The sequence below is a fragment of the Topomyia yanbarensis genome, chromosome 1, assembly GCF_030247195.1.
Source record: "Topomyia yanbarensis strain Yona2022 chromosome 1, ASM3024719v1, whole genome shotgun sequence".
In the NCBI taxonomy this organism is placed as follows: Eukaryota; Metazoa; Arthropoda; class Insecta; order Diptera; family Culicidae; genus Topomyia; species Topomyia yanbarensis.
The window spans coordinates 82026038-82045643 of record NC_080670.1 but is presented as its reverse complement, the minus strand read 5'-3'; the positions used below and the strand labels follow the sequence as shown (position 1 = coordinate 82045643).

The 19606-nt window shown below is 38.9% G+C and overlaps 1 protein-coding gene across 6 annotated transcripts in view; it reads left to right on the top strand.

Moving 5' to 3' along the window:
• LOC131678018 (ceramide kinase) overlaps positions 1 to 19606 on the top strand; it is a 365282-nt gene that overhangs the window by 137725 nt on the left and 207951 nt on the right. The window lies entirely within an intron of this gene.

Below are 19606 nucleotides of genomic sequence, written 5' to 3'. Positions count from 1 at the left end.
ATTGCCCGTCTTCAATGTTTCCGGTATTCCAATCCGACAAAAAGTCTCGTATAGTGCTTTAACCGTCAGCGTCGCTGTAATTGGATTCATAATTATAACCTCAATTATCTGGCTGAAGTAATCCACGATAACTAACAAATTATGTCCTGATGGTAAAGAACCTACAAAATCGACTGCGAGACCTACCCAAGCTCTTTCCGGTATTTGTGTCGTTTTTAGCAGTTCCGGAGGGTTCAGTGAAGAAACAATAACATACGATTTGCAACCTTTTACTATTTGTTGTACGTCCTTTTGTCTTAGGCGTCTTTTCATCGATCCGATTCCAAGTTGTTACACATGGGCAAGATGTAGTATCTTGTTTCGCAAAATGTTGTGTATTACTAACCGATTGATTCTCAGGACCAAGTTTCCTGATCGATACAGTTCAGACTCAAATGGCTTGAAAGACATAATCGAATCTAGCCATGGTCCTCCATCCAACGCATTTTTCTCATTCTTTTAACTAACCCGCGTTTGGAATTGCCGCTGTGGCTAAACCTTTTATGTGCCCCTCATCCACCATTTCAAACGGAACTGGTGTCCAACAGACAACGCGTCTGCCAAATTCGTTGCGCCAGGCTCGTACACAACTTGAAATCTATATGATTGCACCCGCAGAACCCAAGTCTAATTGGCTTGCAATCCGTTATAAGGTTGAAGTTCGTACCTAAGAGGTACAATCGGAACTTCTCCACGGTCCAAACTGGAGCCAAGTCCTCCCGCTCTGTCTGGAAATATTTTCTTCCCAGATTTGATAGGTCCTTGCTGGCATCTGCTATGAGAATTGTGGTATCCTTAGGATTGAAGAATCCCAAAAAATCCGCCGATTCAATTTCTAATTTGATTGATTCGAACGCCGCTTGATGATGTTCAGTCAATTTTAAAATTGCACTAGTTCGCAATAACGATCTGAATGGATCTGTTTTGGAGGCTAAATTTGGTATGAACCGGCCAACATACGTGATAAGCTCCAAGAAACTACGCAACTCGGCTATCGTCGTGGGAGGACGACATTGTTTAATTGCTTGGATTCTGTTTTCTGTTGGTCTGATGCCCTTCACTGACAATTTGTGCCCCAGAAACTCCAGACTCGTGACGTTTATTAGACATTTTTGGGAATTTAGAATGTCCTTCAAAAGCTATAACGTTGCTGCCAACCTTTGTTCGTGTTCTTTCTCTGTTCTGCCGATCATAATGAGATCGTCCAAGTAGACAAGAACACCTTCTAACCCTGCTACTACCGACGCCATAGCCTTCTGACAGACTTCAGGGACTGAGCAGATGCCGACCATTAACCTTTTATATCTATATAAACGCGATTTGGATTATCCGTGGGCTTGACGGTGAGACCGCACTTATGTGAAGAAGAAGAAATTTTCACAATTCTTGCGCTATCTCCCCAACATACTGTCATGATTGAGTTATCTGCACTCTAATTATGATATGTATCCAATAACCCCTATAGATTCACGAAAATTTTGAGATATTGACCTAGAAGATTTTAGTATGGAGCGAATGAAATTCAACGGAGGTGTAGTGATGGTACGCCTGATACCAGGAGATGGTCATTGCCTATTTGCAGCACCGGTTAATCAATATAACAGATACGATATTGATGAGGAACGTCACGCGGAAGAAATAAAGAACCTTCGAAGAAGGGTAGTACAACACATCAGGAGCGATTCGGAAAGATACCAACCATGTCTATGGCAGACAGTCACCGACGCAGGATGGAACAGAAAGGTGGGAATGAAACAAGCGATTGAAGGATTCCTATACAGGCTGGAACAAGGGAATGGGGAGGAGAGGAATCGATTGCTGCTGCATCGGAAATCCTAAGGTGTAGGATAGATGTATACAACGAAGAAGGACCGATAATAAAATACAATGAAGCCGCAGTTATAAACAGAATGCTGAGAATAGCATACCGATTGCCAAGACGTATCGAATCACGAAAAGCCATGAACAGTGCAAGGAACCTTTACGACAGCGTAATTCAAATACTCAATATAAGAGTGATGGAAATCAATACTACAAACAGCCCTGGTAGTGAAGCACAATATATACCACCGATCCCACAAATACAGGCATGGCGAGAAAACATAATGCCGAATAAATACCAGATCAGTCAAAGAACAACAGCATCAATGGAACAGACACCAGCACAACAAACAAACACGGGCAGGACGATAATAAAAATAGCGAACTGGAATGTGAGAGGATGCTCAGAGAGGACCAAACAAAAAGACCTCGACATATGCTTTAAGCGGAAAGAATATACGATTATAGCCCTACAAGAAACTAGGATGGCCGGTTGTACTACCCGAACCAAAAGAAATAACAAAATTATTACAGACTGAGTTACTTTGTTATGATAACAAGTTGTGTTATTACTTTGGTCTCGTTAGTTGGTAAAATAACAGAAAACATAACAGAAATTCTTCTAGTATTTATCAAAAATATGACAACCTGTGATAGGCTTCTATCAGAATTATAACAAAATTTGTTAGGTTCACCTACGGCCAATATAGCTTTTATTACCTATTGTATAGTATCAACGAATTTAGCGTGCAGGTCTAAACATAGAATCGTAAAGAAAAATATAGCATACATTAAGGCGTTTTTCGTTTGGAAGCAAAAAGCTTTATGTAGCAAAAGCTTTCTATAATTTTGTAAAATGATTGCATACATGCTGGCTGATTGTTATTATGAATATATGTCACGCTGAACCTGGGTATTCTGAGTTTTATGGGAATGTTGCCTGCATGAACCAACGACGTTGCTTTCGACCGATGTTTAATGTTAGCATAATATTCTATGCATTCGTCAAGAGCAAAATGATTATAGATGCAGAAGATGTTTCCAGAACGCACACATTGAACTTTGCCAAAGCCAAAGGACTGTTTGTTTTCCTTGTATAATACGCTTTGTTTTCATATAGTTTTGCTCACTACTACAGCTGCCTATATTACGATAGACTAAATAGCTTTATAATATATTTTCAGATTAGGAAAGTGGAGCTATTTTTAGATTCTGAATAGTGCGCTTCGGTGCTTCTCTTGTACGTTAATATGATTTACACGATTTTTAGAAATAATGTCGATGCGATATGGTAACATTTAGCGGATAATTTACCTACATTATTTTACGGAGAATACGACAAATTTTACTTATGATTCCGAATAGATTCAAAGAAACAAATACCAAAATTTTGAGGCTTGCATTTTGAGATTTCAAATAAAGTCGCTTTCGGGGTTTATTTACTGGCATTTTTAATATAGGGAATATTAAGCAAACCAGTACAATTTTCTCACATCTAATAAATTTGCAGAAATACAACTTTTTACAATAGTTCAATCTATCAACTGCGAATATTATAACAGATTGTTTTATTCGATAGCTCTTGAATTGGCACATGGATAGTTTTCGCGGATTAAATTAAAGATTGCGTGCGTATAGTTCAAAGCGTATATTATAACCGATTGCTCTCTCTCTTTTACTCTATATCGCTGCCGAGGGGCGATTCGATATTAATTAGTTTGCGCGATCATTCTCCCCCCGTTGACTCCACTGGATCAACCGACGGAAGTAGGCAGATTTTTGTGATGGCTCGTCGATATTCGCCAGATGATGTCTTGACGGTCACAACTCGTACTACACCCTTGTCTCCTGGGTGAGTGGCAATAATCCGTCCGATATGTCATCGATGGGGTGGAGCGTTTTCATCCTTGAGTACGACGAGTGCTCCTACTTCGATCTTGGTTACTCCGCTGTTCCACTTTGGTCGGGATTGTAAATGATGCAGATATTCTGCCGACCAACGTTTCCAGAAATGCTCCTTCATTAACTGGATGTGCTGCCAGCGACTCAAGCGCCCTACTTTCTCCTGTGCATATGATGGTTCCGCAATACTGAGTGCTGATCTACCGATTAAAAAATGTGATGGAGTCAGCACTTCAACGGCGTTAGGATCATCCGATACTGGTATTAGTGGCCGACTATTTAAAATGGCCTCGGTTTGAGCTAGAAATGTCATTTCCTCATATGTGAGTATTGTTTCTCCAACCACGCGCTTTAGATGATGCTTTACCGATTTGACACCAGCCTCCCATATTCCTCCAAAATGGGGGCTGCGAGGAGGAATGAAATGCCACTGTATTCCCTTAGCAAAACTACTTCGATGTGCATGGCCTTTGTTTCCATACAAACAAATATTGCAATGTAGGCCTTGTAAGTTACCGTTTTCCTACCAGCCTCCTTAAGCAAAAAGGGCCCTGCATAATCAACTCCAGTATTTGAAAAAACTGGCGATGGAGTTACGCGGTGATCAGGCAAGTTTCCTATGAATTGGGTTACCGATCGTGGATTTTGTCTAACACAAACAAAACAATCTCTGATTACTCGCTTAATTATTTGTTTCACTTTCACAGGCCAGAAGCATTCGCGGACGATTGACAGCAACCCTCGTTGCCCAACGTGCATATGATCTTCGTGTAGTTGTCGAACAAGGATGAGGGTAATGTGATGCCTTTCCGGTAATAGAAGCTGGTGCCTTCCTTCGTAAGGGATCGACGAATTTTTAAGCCGCCCTCCTGCTCTAATTAATCCATTTGTGTCGAGAATCGGTGCCAATCCAATATGGTCGTGTCGTTTGCTGGAGCCACTGGATAGTAATTTGAAAAGACTGCCGAATGATTCCCGCTGAACTAGTCTAACAATTGTATGAAGTGATGTAGTCATTTCCTCAGCATTGAAAGGAGACACATCTCGAATCTTTGTACGAGCATTCCTAATAAATCTCAATACGTATGCCCAAGCTCGCTGTAAGCGTCGAAAGTTACTTAGTCGAATCAAGTTGATTGGTGGCTCCCGCTGGACAGCAGCACACACCGTCGCTGGTTTTAGTTCGGGCAAGTTACATTCGTCGATAGACGATGTCATCTACGATGTCATCTACGAGTGTATCTGTTTCTTCCCATAGTGTTGGCGACCCTGCCCACCACAATTCAAGTTGTAACAGATCCTCCGGCATCGCACCACGTGATATTACGTCTGCAGGATTTAATTCTGATGGAATGTATCGCCACCGATATTCTGGCACCAATTGGATAATAGCTGCAACCCGATTCGAAACAAACTGATTCATAGCAAGCGGTGATTTTTTCAGCCACCCCAATACTACTTGCGAATCACACCAAAGTGTCACCCGATTGAACGAAATTTTCATCGCCGCCACAGTTTTGCTAACGAGCTGAGCTAAAAGTAAAGCACCACACAATTCCAGTCGTGGGATAGTTGTAGGTTTCAACGGAGCGATGCGCGATTTGCTGCAGACAAGGTGGACACTTACAGTTCCGTCGAATCATACACATCGGGTGTACAGTACTGCACCGTAAGCTACCTTGGAAGCATTTGAGTATCCATGAAGTTCGATTAAATTTGTATTATTTGCAATTACACATCTGCTCTTTTTCATCAGGTTCACCAACGGTAATTGCTCTCGGAATGATGTCCAGTTTTTCTCCTGTTCGGCTGGTAAAACTTCGTCCCATGCTAAATCAAGCCGCCAGAGATCTTGCATTTGTATCTTTGCCATTGTGATGATCGGCCCCAGGAATCCTAGCGGATCAAATAAGCGACCAATGTCAGACAGCACATTTCGCTTTGTGAGCCGCACACCATCCGCAGATTCAAGCGTGTTGACATGAAATGTAAAATAGTCATCCGTTGGATTCCAAATCAAACCCAGCGTTTTAATTGTATTGTTTATATCCGCATTCTCGAAGTTCATCTGCGCTTCCTGAAGATCAGTTGGAATATGTCTGCGAACGATGTCACTGTTCGAGCAGAACTTGTGCACTCCAAAGCCGCCTCGTTTCAACATTTCCGTTAGTTGTTCGTAAATTGCGATCACGTCTGCCGGTGTTTTGCCTCCGGTGAGAAAATCGTCGATGTAGCTATCTTGCTCGATGACCTTTGATGCAAGCGGAAGTTCGTTTCCCTCGTCGGTTGCTAACTGAAGCAGCACACGCGTGGCCAGATACGGTGCACTGGAACAACCGTATGTTACAGTTGTTAGCTCGAAGATTGCTGCGTTGCGTTCGGAGTTGAGCCACACAATACGCTGATATTTTCGATCGTCATCGTGAATTTGAACGGTACATTTTTGGTATATCTGCTGTAAGCACCACTTGATGACTACAAAATCGCAGAATGATTGAGATTAGGTCGCTTTGAACCGTCGGGCCTATCTCCAGAGCATCGTTCAACGAAATTCCAGTGCTGGTTTTTGCTGAAGCGTCGAAAACTACCCTGATTTTAGTAGTGCTGCTCGATTCCTTATAGACAGCGTGATGAGGAAGAAAATAACTATCGACTGGACGGTCTTCGACTTCCACCATGTGGCCAAGGGCCAAGTACTCCGTCATAAACCCCGTGTAGCGGCTTCTTTTCTCGTCGTCGATGAATGTTCGCAATAATTTATCAAACCGACGTTGCGCCGTTGCTAGAGAGTCGCCAAGCTGACTCTTCATGTTATTGAAAGGTAATTTGACAATATACCGACCGTTGTCGCTTCGAATAACAGTACGCTTGAAGTAATCTTCAACTGCTTGTTCAGTTGCTGTTCGAGCAAGTGCCTCCCGGCATGTTTCCAGCTCCCAGAACTTCGTCAATGTGCGATTGAGTTCCTCGTTACACAAGTTGAGCTGACAAGTTTGTGATCGCTTTTGAATATTAGTCGGTACCGTTCCGCTAACAATCCATCCGAAATGTGTATCTATCAATGTTGGTATAGCATTACCGAGCCGCATCCGGCCCTCTTTAATCAGATCGAAGAATAGTTCGGCTCCAATAATCATCTGGATCTCATCAGGTACATTAAACGATGGATCAGCTAAATCAATACCAGCAGGAATGGACCAAGTCTGAATGTTAAGTTCAACAATTGGTAAGCTGGTCGTTATCTTCGGCACCACAAGAAATTCCAAAAGGGCGTCAAAAGAGTTAACGCGTGATCGAATCTTTGTATTAATTTTGTGTTTAACTATTGTTTCTGCGTTGTTCAGCCCGCTGATCGGAAGATTGATGCCTGTCATTGGGATGTTCAGCTTTCTCGCAAATACTTCGGTAATGATATTCGAATCCGATCCTGAATCTAAAAGAGCTCTACAAGGCCAGCTGGTGTTTCCGGATCCACATACAAGAATCTCGGCGGTCGACAGTAGCACTTGTCTTTTCGTGATTGTTGCTTGAGCACAGTTTACCGAACGTGGTTCTTGGGCAGAACTTTCAGTCGTATCCTTACATTCCAATGCTGATTGTTCCGGAAGCGGAATCTCAGGTTTTTTTCGATGTGGGAATCTTTTCTTGGTGAAGTAGACTGTGGTGCTTTCTTCCACATGCCTTACAGGATTGCTCCGATTTACAGTCGACAGTTCGATGACCACGACGTAGGCAATTGAAGCAGAGGCCTGCTTGTTTTACCTTGCCATAACGCTCGTTCACTCCGAGGGCCTTAAATACATTGCATTTGTAGATAGAGTGCTCACCATTGGAACTAAAACATGATTCCTTAGACGTTTGCACGAAGTTTTTAGCTGTCATGTTCTTTTGCTCCAATTTGCCTCGTTGTTTTGCTGTTCCAGTGATTGGCTGTGGTTCTGAATAACCCTTCACTTTTTGTAGAATACGGCTTCTTTCGCGTAGAAAATTGAGCATCAACGAAAACGATGGTAGTTCCTCCTTTGGCAATTGTGATTCCCACAGCTTTCTTGTATCCTTGTCCAATCGTTTAGCAACTAAATTGACAAGAATCATCTCAGCCAAACCGTCAACAGGTAAATCCCGGTTGTTGAGTGCGTCGACGTGCTTGGAACATGTATCGATTAACTTCCGTAATTCTTCACCTGATTCACCCGTCATCTTTGGCAGGCTCAGTAGCGCATCAATGTGTGTATCAATTATGAGTCGCTCATCTTCGTATGTATCTTCTAGTATTTTCCAAGCAGCATCGTAATTGTTATTATTGATCACATCCTGGTCGATTTTACCTGCTGCGTTGCCGATGAGAGAGTTTTTGAGATGATACAGTTTAATCGCGGGTGATTCATTAGGATATCTTCGCATAATCGTCTGGAACATGCATTTGAAGGCATACCAGTTCTCGAGATTTCCATCAAATGTTGGCAGCGGCACCTGCAAGTGTGGTGCGGATGAGTTTACAGCCATCGGAGGTTGAGGGTGGAATGGAGCTGCGTTTACACTGAGCAGCGCTTGATTCGCTTCAGCATTCTTCCTTTCATCCAATTTCGTCTGGATCGTGATATACAGCGAGTTGAACAGCTCTTCACAGCGGTAATATTCTGCCGTATGCTCATCCCGTTGTTCCCGTGGTGTAATATTGCAGATCTCCAGATAAATTTTCTCCGAATCTTCGTTGCACCGGCGGATCGTTTCCAACTGCAGTTTTAACCAGTGCACATTCACATCGTCGTCCTTTACTCCTTCCCGAATTCTCAGAAGCTTCTGCAATATCAAATCACGCCGATCGACGACATTTTCCATTCTCTGCGCCATTTTCTTGTCGTTTTCTCGTTTTATCTGTGCCGCTTTTTGGAGCGCTACCGTGCTCTCAGGGGCAAGACTTGTTCCCGCTCCAGTCAAAGCATCCAGTAGATTTTTAGGGGTTATGATTCGTAACACTTTTGGAGTTTCTTCGTTTTCACACATGGAATTAATGTTTATGGTTTATTTGCACAGGTAATTCGCTGATTGTTCTTGTCGTTTCAAGATTAATCGTGCACCGAACACGACTCAAAGGATTCGCTTCCGCATTACGCGTCGCGTCGTTGCCAAGATGGCGTACTTTTTGCACTTGGTGCAAAATCGAATCAATTACGTTTCACCATATGCCGCGAGAAAACCATCACTATATTCCGCACATCTACCATCTCGTCGGATTACATCCGGCTCGAAGGACCAAAATGTTTTATTCGATAGCTCTTGAATTGGCACATGGATAGTTTTCGCGGATTAAATTAAAGATTGCGTGCGTATAGTTCAAAGCGTATATTATAACTGATTGCTCTCTCTCTCTCTCTTTTACTCTATATCGCTGCCGAGGGGCGATTCGATATTAATTAGTTTGCGCGATCACAGATTATTATAAAATTCGAGAAATTGTTGAGGATTCTTCGGTGTGACGAATTGTAGAATATTTCATGTTTTCTAGAATACATTTTCTTTTCTAAATTTTATTTGGTTTTAAGGAGGAAATTATTCAATATTTTTACATTAAAGTTTTTAGCTATTTCAAGCACTATCTAAAACACATATTGAAATTGTAACAGCAAACAATAATACCAGCTGGGATATGTATATATTCAAAGATTTCTAGGCCATTTTGAAATATTGATAGCTTTATGCAGCATACTCACAAATATTAATCTTTCAACAATTTGAACAGGTCGCATTAATCGTTTTTTTTTACTTTCTACAAAATGAATCAAGTATCTTGATTATTACGAAAATTTGTTAGTTCGATGTTTTTTAAGACGAACGAAGTACCATCGAATACAACGGAAACATTAGTAAATATGCGCATTCAAAGTAATTGTCAGTTCATTGTATATGTCAAACTTTCTTAGGTGGAATGAAAAGATACAACAATCTCAAACTCAAACATCTTTATGCGGGGGTTTAAATAAAAAAAAAAATATAATACTTTAGTGATTCGGAGAACGCACAAAATAAGATACCCACAAACTGGACAAGTTTCGGTTGTTTATGAAAAACACGCATAAATTGGAGAAATCGGACTAAAGATCCTCGAAGATCCTCAAAATTCATAACGGTATTGTGGAAATCAGTACATATCAAACAGTTTTTTAAGTTCTGAAAATTCGTTTTCGCAATATGTACAATTAATTAAAAGAAAATTATTTATATAATCATTTGACTAAACCATAACAAATAGTTTAAAAATGCTTTTTTATTTGAATCCGCGTTTCTTTATTTCATCTGGAGTGCTTGATACTTCCTGCATCTTATTTAAAATAAGTTTTATATGAAAATTATATTCTTTAGAATAGCTTGTTTATAGCTTTGCGATTCCAAAACTTTTTGAATAAAGGCTTCAATGTTGAAATCATAAGCCACATATTCGAAATAGCGTGTCAGACGAGTGTCTCAGAAAATAGGTAATCTCTTAATCAAAATGTAAATTAATGTGAGTATGCTGCATAAAGCTATATCAATATTTCAAAATGGCCTAGAAATCTCTGAATAAATACACATCCCAGCTGGTATTATTGTTTGCTGTTACAATTTCAATATGTGTTTTAGATAGTGCTTGAAATAGCTGAAAACTTTAATGTAAAAATATTGAATAATTTCCTCCTTAAGACTAAACAAAATTTAGAAAAGAAAATGTATTTTAGAAAACATGAAATATTCTAAAATTTGTCACACCGAAGAATCCTCAACAATTTCTCCAACTTTATGATTATCTGTTATAATATTCGCAGTTGACAGATTGAACTATTATAAAAAATTGTATTTCTGAGAATTTATTAGATGTGAGATAATTGTACTGGTTTGCTTAATCTTCCCCATTTTAAAAATGCCAATAACAAAACCCCAAAAGCGACTTTACTTGAAATCTCAAAATGCAAGCCTCAAAACTTTGGTATTTGTTTCTTTGAATCTATTTATAATAATGTAGGTAAATTATCCGCTAAATGTTACCATATCGCATCGACATTATTCCTAAAAATCGTGTAAATCATGTTAACGTACAAGAGAAGCACCGAAGCGCACTATTCAGAATCTAAAAATAGCTCCACTTTCCTAATCTGAAAAGATATTATAAAGCTATTCAGTCTATCGTAATATAGGCAGCTGTAGTAGTGAGCAAAACTGTATGAAAACAAAGCGTATTATACAAGGAAAACAAACAGTCATTTGGCTTTGGCAAAGTTCAATGTGTGCGTTCTGGAAACATCTTCTGCATCTATAATCGTTTTACCCTTGACGAATGCGTAGAATATTATGCTAACATTAAACATCGGTCGAAAGCAACGTCGTTGGTTCATGCAGGAAACATCCTCATAAAACTCAGAATACCCATGTTCAAATCGCTATATCCACTAATAACAATCAGCGTGCCATATATTCTATTCATAATAACAATCAGCCAGCATGTATGCAATCATTTGACAAAACTATGGAAAGCTTTTGCTACATGAAGCTTTTTGCTTCCAACCGAAAAGCGCCTTAATATATACTATATTTTTCTATTTTATTCTATTTTTAGACTTGCACGCTAAATTCGTTGATACTATACAATAGGTAATAAAAGCTATATTGGCCGTGGGAGAACATAACAAATTTTGTTATAATTCTGATAGAAGCCTATCACAGGTTGTCATATTTTTGATATATACTAGAAGAATTTCTGTTATGTTTTCTGTTATTTTACCAACTAACGAGACCAAATTTATAACACAACTTGTTATCATAACAAAGTAACTCAGTCTGTAATAATTTTGTTATTTCTTTCTGATCGGGCCCGATCAGAACGACATAACAGAAAGCTATCAAATTTATATCTCATGGTGATATTTTTTACTCACTGTTATTTTTGTGATATCCCAATCAGCAAGGCAAACTTATATCAAGATTATATCTTCTGGTGATATCATTGAACTGCTAATATGATTTTAATGTACGCATATGTTGATGTTATAATACATTACATATTCTTTCACAATTATCTTTGAACGCTAACTGTAAACTGTAAAGCGGGCAAATGACCAGTTGGTTAAAGCCCCAATAAACAAATCAATCAATCAACTGTGAATGATTGTTTGACCGTCTATTTGCTAATACGCTGAAGCCTCTTTTTATGCGTATTTATTCAAGTTTTAAAGCAAATTTTCGAAGTTTTAATTGATTTCCTTATACTTGCGTTTTCCACATGGATATTCAAAGTTCCACGATTTTAAGAATAGATAAGTTTTAGATGCAAGTGGTTGGAAAACTTGAAAATAAGGTGTTTAACTTACTTGGTTGCATTTTGATTAAGAGATTACCTATTTTCTGAGACACTCGTCTGACACGCTATCAGGGCAGGAAATATTCGAACCGAACCTATGTTCGAATACTTTCAAAGCGCGAAGCTTTGCGTTACTGGTTCGTATTCACAAGCTTCGCATCACAATCGCTTACCATCGTAATTGCGGACATTTGGGCGATACTTTTGCATGCTCTTCGGCGAGGACAAATGAAGCTTCTTGTTCATTTCATTGATGTTCGGAAAGATATGTAAAAGCTTTTGCGTAGTTTTCGACGAACACGAGCTAAGCTCTTGGTTCGTGTGATCGATATTTTTGAAACAGTTACACGAAGCTTCGAAGCGAAGTTCGCGAACACAGAAAAAAGATTACCTCGAAGTATTTCAGAATCGCGAACACCGAAGGATTATATCAATTTAGCATCGCGAGGGCCATCGCTAACATGTTCGCCGCACGATATTAGTTTTCTTTATTCAAATACCTACCTACTAGTTATGCAAAAAAAAGTGTATTCTAGACAGAGGCCTTGTATTAAGGATGGAATAGGTGAAAAATAATTGTGACAATGTGTAGCTTATGGATGCTGGGGTTAACTGAAAAGTGACGTAACAAGTTTATTTAAGATACCCTACTGATATATTACCAGTAGGGATAAAATCAAGATTTCGTGTCAGGGTGGGGATAAATTTTCAAATGAAATAAATTAGGGCTAGAAAATGAAGTTAAACACAATGTACACAACGTATTGAGTTGCTCGCTTATCTTAGACATGTTCCTATGTCAGTTTCTTGAGGATCCAGTTATGTCAGTTTCTTGAGGATAAAGATATCGATATCCATTCAAAGGAAAAAATCGATTATCAGTTAAATAAATAACTTCATGATGTGTATGATGAATCCTAGAAATAAATAGGGAATGTCAATAAACTCGACCATTCCCGATTCATATTTGGCAGTTCTGGTCGTTTTGTAAATCTTGTTTTCGACTAACAGTAAAACCATTTTGATTCAGAAGTATGTTTTAGAAGGGCGCATGTTTTTTCGTGCACTTATTTAAAAAAACGCTTTGAATCCATCTACCAGTGTGATGAGACATTTTTATAACTGTTTTCGAATATTATATCGGTTGAGAACTTTTAGAACATGATATTTCGAGAAATTTTGAAAGTGAAATTAAATCAGTTGTAAAGTTATAGAAAATAGCCTTTTAAAATGAGCGGACAATCGAATTATTGCTAATACTTTATGAATACATTATCTAAGTTCTTCATTCAATGCAATATGTACGCAAAAAATTAAAAACTGGATTTCCCTTGAGAACTGGGCCAAAAAATCGAAAAAAATGTGTTGGCGATCCGAGAACTAGAACAGAAATTGTAACCCTTGGACCTCTGAAGTGCATGCGTACAAAATGCTATAGTCTAATGTTTGTTTTCATTCATTTCATTTAATAATTTTCAGTTGAGCAATTCTGTCGCAAACTGCATTGTGGAGCGAGGGTCATAACTTCCTAAATTTAAGTTTTCCTATCAATTTAGTACACTCTCTTTAACATAAACTACTCTAACGAATGAACGAATGGGAGTAGGTTCGATAAATTTTGAAAGAAGCCGTTAAATCAACCACTTAAGGGATTACACCACCGCAAAATTAAAAAAAAAATCGAAATTGATCTTGATTGATTTTATTATTCCATATCAACATTTGAATAGGGCTAATAAGATTTGTGAACAAACTTTTGTTTTGCTGATTTCTCTTAATTTGTTATCATTTCAACACAGAAAACATTTGAAATCGATTCTACCAAGGGCGAAGATGTTGATTTATGTGTATTTTTCATAAAATTCAACTCTGTAGTGGAAAAATGAGCGAAATAAGTTTGTTTACAAAAGTCTCATTAGCCCTTTTGAAGAATTACTATTGTATTGATCTTAAATATGGGTCTTCAAAATAATATATCAAAATATGGAATGCGACAAAAAGCGAATAATAATGGAAAGACAGTATTCGAAAAAGTTCGAGTTTAGAACGACTTTCATTCTACTTGGAGTTATTTATTTCGCTTCTCATTTTCCGAGATTTCCCTTACATAAAGCATTTCGGCTATAACTGATTCAAAAAAAAATTCGGGGGGCCCTAAAGATTTCTTTCTTTTATTTTTTATTAGTAAAAGTCAAATAAGGGAAGATTACATCATAGAGAAGATAAATCAAATTTTGTCCTTTTCAGAATTGTTTTTCGATTTCCAACAAAAAAAAATCACTAGAACATTGTTTGTAAGTTCTTTGCGTTTCTCCATCAGTAATTAGTTAACAATTACAATACAAACAAGTTGGAATATCCTTCTCATTATTTATCACAAAACACATGTACAGGAGTCAGGAAATAAATTTCATAAAAGTGGAACATGTAATAAGTTTGATACTTCATTTATAAAGTGAACAGATTTTGTCGAAAATGTTTGAAAATAAATATTTTGTCTCTTGTGATTAGGTAATCAACCAATAAACTTATAAAACAATATTATAAAAATCATTTGGAAGCTTTCCTCTTGGTTTGGTACAGATGCCAAGAAATTATAATTCAATTAATGACAATAATAATGGATTCAAGTATTTAAGTATTTATGTATGTAATAAGTATGTATGTAATTCATTTGGTAAATTTAAAAATAACGTTTAACACACAAATCATCGCATATTATTGATTGAATATGACTAGCCGATTTAGGAATGTTGCGCAAGAACGTTAGAAACCGCAACAAGTTGAAAACAAAGGCCAACGGACTACGCCTAACTACCCCTCAGTGGATGCAAATAACTGAAGTTGGTCTAACTGAACTCGGACGTCAGCAGTGAGATTCCATCCGAAAATTGTTCTTTTTAGGAAGAATTTGTTTTAGATAGGGAGATTATTAAGAGAGGGGTAATGGTTTTAGCGTTAAAAAACACTATTTGCGATTTTTTTAGAAATTTGGGCGAAGCGAATTGATCAAAACTTTTGTACATTATAATGTATCATTTCATCCAAAAGAGTCATTTCACCAAAAAACATTTTTTCACGCTGAAACCCTTACCCCCTTAAGCATACTTTATACATCTTCACCTAAACTCCTTGGCAGGGAAAATATACTCCGATTGAAGAAGAAAAGACGAGTTTGCAATCAAAGTAGCTAGTAAACATAATTGTATTCCGAAAAAAAGAATTTGAATTTCACTACCACTACGCTCATTCAAACTCGTGGCTCATAAATTGGTAAGGTATGCGACGCACCTAATCCCTAAATCCTAAATTATAATCTTAAAATAATCCATTTTATTTATACTCAAAATAAGATTTACAGTTTATGATTTTAAGACAGATAGTCACGTAGCGAACATGTTCGCGGTGGCCTCATGATGCTGATGCTTGAACCGATATAAAACTTCGATGTTCGCGATTCTCAAATAAACGAGGCATTCGCTTTATATGTGTTCACCGAATATCGCTTCGAAACTCTGTGGAAATGTTCCAAAATATTCCAAAAACGCAAAAACCACGAGCCAAGAGCTTGCCTCGTGTTCGACGATGTGTGCTTCTAAGGTTAATGTGAACTTTTTCGAACATTGTAAAGAGCGAACTAGATGCGAAGCTCGCTTCGTCCGAGCAGAGATAAGTTTTACCCCTAAATGTTCGCAGCGATTGTGTCAAACTCATCGATTGCATGTGGTATGCTTGAGAAGGTGCTTTGTGAAGCTTCGAACAGCAATCAATTCATTTTTCGAAATTTTCCTGCCCTGCACGCTATTTCGAATATGTGGCTTATGATTTCAACATTGAAGCCTTTATTCAAAAAGTTTTGGAATCGCAAAGCTATAAACAAGCTATTCTAAAGAATATAATTTTCATATAAAACTTATTTTAAATAAGATGCAGGAAGTATCAAGCACTCCAGATGAAATAAAGAAACGCGGATTCAAATAAAAAAGCATTTTTAAACTATTTGTTATGGTTTAGTCAAATGATTATATAAATAATTTTCTTTTAATTAATTGTACATATTGCGAAAACGAATTTTCAGAACTTAAAAAACTGTTTGATATGTACTGATTTCCACAATACCGTTATGAATTTTGAGGATCTTCGAGGATCTTTAGTCCGATTTCTCCAATTTATGCGTGTTTTTCATAAACAACCGAAACTTGTCCAGTTTGTGGGTATCTTATTTTGTGCGTTCTCCGAATCACTAAAGTATTATATTTTTTTTTTATTTAAACCCCCGCATAAAGATGTTTGAGTTTGAGATTGTTGTATCTTTTCATTCCACCTAAGAAAGTTTGACATATACAATGAACTGACAATTACTTTGAATGCGCATATTTACTAATGTTTCCGTTGTATTCGATGGTACTTCGTTCGTCTTAAAAAAACATCGAACTAACAAATTTTCGTAATAATCAAGATACTTGATTCATTTTGTAGAAAGTAAAAAAAAAACGATTAATGCGACCTGTTCAAATTGTTGAAAGATTAATATTTGTGAGTATGCTGCATAAAGCTATCAATATTTCAAAATGGCCTAGAAATCTTTGAATATATACATATCCCAGCTGGTATTATTGTTTGCTGTTACAATTTCAATATGTGTTTTAGATAGTGCTTGAAATAGCTAAAAACTTTAATGTAAAAATATTGAATAATTTCCTCCTTAAAACCAAATAAAATTTAGAAAAGAAAATGTATTCTAGAAAACATGAAATATTCTACAATTCGTCACACCGAAGAATCCTCAACAATTTCTCGAATTTTATAATAATCTGTTATAATATTCGCAGTTGATAGATTGAACTATTGTAAAAAGTTGTATTTCTACAAATGTATTAGATGTGAGATAATTGTACTGGTTTGCTTAATATTCCCTATATTAAAAATGCCAGTAAATAAACCCCGAAAGCGACTTTATTTGAAATCTCAAAATGCAAGCCTCAAAATTTTGGTATTTGTTTCTTTGAATCTATTCGGAATCATAAGTAAAATTTGTCGTATTCTCCGTAAAATAATGTAGGTAAATTATCCGCTAAATGTTACCATATCGCATCGACATTATTTCTAAAAATCGTGTAAATCATGTTAACGTACAAGAGAAGCACCGAAGCGCACTATTCAGAATCTAAAAATAGCTCCACCTAATCTGAAAAGATATTATAAAGCTATTTAGTCTATCGTAATATAGGCAGCTGTAGTAGTGAGCAAAACTATATGAAAACAAAGCGTATTATACAAGGAAAACAAACAGTCCTTTGGCTTTGGCAAAGTTCAATGTGTGCGTTCTGTAAACATCTTCTGCATCTATAATCATTTTGCTCTTGACGAATGCGTAGAATATTATGCTAACATTAAACATCGGTCGAAAGCAACGTCGTTGGTTCATGCAGGAAACATTCCCATAAAACTCAGGTACCCAGGTTCAAATCGCTATATCCACAAATAACAATCATACTATACAATAGGTAATAAAAGCTATATTGGCCGTAGGTGAACCTAACAAATTTTGTTATAATTCTGATAGAAGCCTATCACAGGTTGTCATATTTTTGATAAATACTAGAAGAATTTCTGTTATGTTTTTTGTTATTTTACCAACTAACGAGACCAAAGTAATAACACAACTTGTTATCATAACAAAGTAACTCAGTCTGTAACAATTTTGTTATTTCTTTTGGATCGGGTTCATACGTCCTGTATGAGGCTTACTTAGCTGCTCTCTCTATCGCACTATGATTCACTCTCAAACACTCCCACATGAGGCTGACTTTTGTGCTCACCTTTTTCGTTCCTTGCGAGGCTGACTTGTGTGCTCACCTTACTCATTCCTTGCTAGGCTTACTTTTGTGCTCACCCCACCCATACCATGTGAGGCTGACTTGGGTGCTCACCTTTTTCATTCCTTGCTAAGCTGACTTTTGTGCTAGCCTCTACCATACCATGTGAGGCTGACTTTTGTGCTCACCCTTAACATGCCGTGTGAGACTGACTTGGATGCTCACCCTTTCACTCCTCTGCCACGCCATGAGGCATCGATAGCTAAGTCCCAACATACTACGCTACGACCATCCCGTCTTGGCATGAGGCAGTCCACTTATACGCCTATACACTCACTCTTCTGTCTTGCTTCGGGGTGGCTGGGTTTACCCCTTACGCGGTTGCCAGTCGCTGCGCCAAACCCGCCTCAGTATGAACAGACCATTCACTCCCTTTTTTGCGCTTGGCCTTTTTCGCTCCAGCTAACCAATCACTAGTTAGCCGTGCCCGTCGTCTGTTGCTCGGTTCGTTGTCTGTTGCTCGGTAGCAGCCGAGACTGCGTTCCACTTCTCCACCGATTGACACATCCTCTGAATAAGGGTATCAGGGGTTGTGTCCCAGCCACAGACGTCAAGCATTGCTCTTCTTTCGACGTCGAACCGATGACATACGAACAGTATGTGTTCGGCAGTTTCGTCTACACCTGGGCAGTCCGGGCAGACTGGGACCTCCGCGTGCCCGAACCTGTGGAGGTACTGTCGGAAACAGCCATGGCCTGACAGGAATTGTGTCAGGTGGACGTGAACTTCCCCATGGGGTCTTCCCACCCAACCGGTGGGTCCACCTACCTTTCCAGGAGTTGTCCCACTCACGCTGCCATCTGGCGACCGAGCTCACCCTGGTGCGCTCGCGGGCTCCCCTATTTCCACGTAGCTCGAAGCACTCCTCATCTTCCCGAATGACCAGCCCGACTGGCATCATGCTCGCTATCACGCAGGATGCATCGTGTGATACCGTGCGGTAGGCAGATATCACTCTGAGGCACATCACGCGGTAGGTGCTCTCCAGTTTCTGTAGGTAACTGGTTACCCTCAGTGCTCTTCACCATGACGGGCCGCCGTACCTGAGGATAGATACGGCAACGCCTGCCAGTAACCTACGTCTACTGGCGCACACCTTTGAGCTGTTGGACATCATTCTCGATAGAGCCGCAACAGCAGTCGACGCTCTCTTGCATGTATAGTCGACATGGCTGCCGAAGGTCAGCTTGTCGTCTATAATGACTCCGAGAGACTTCAGACTTCGCTGTGAAGTGATCGCGACCTCTCCCACATGGATAACTGCATGTTGTGCCGACTTGCGGTTGTTGACGATAACTACCTCCGTCTTATGATGAGCGAGCTCCAGGCCTCCACCGTGCTGATCGCGTGTTCTGCGGTTAGTTCTACCTCAGGAATTGACTCCCCGTAGACCTCCAAGGTTACGCCGTCAGCAAAGCCGACGATCTTGACCCTAGGAGGGAACTTCAGTCTCAGAACCCCGTCATACATGAGGTTCCATAGCACCGGGCCTAGGATCGAGCCCTGCGGGACTCCGGCGGTAATCGGAACCCTTTTCTGACCGGCATCGGTCTCGTTTAGCAGTACGCGGTTCTGGAAGTAACTTTCCAGGATCCGGTACAGACCCACCGGTAGGCTAAGCCGGTGTAAAGAG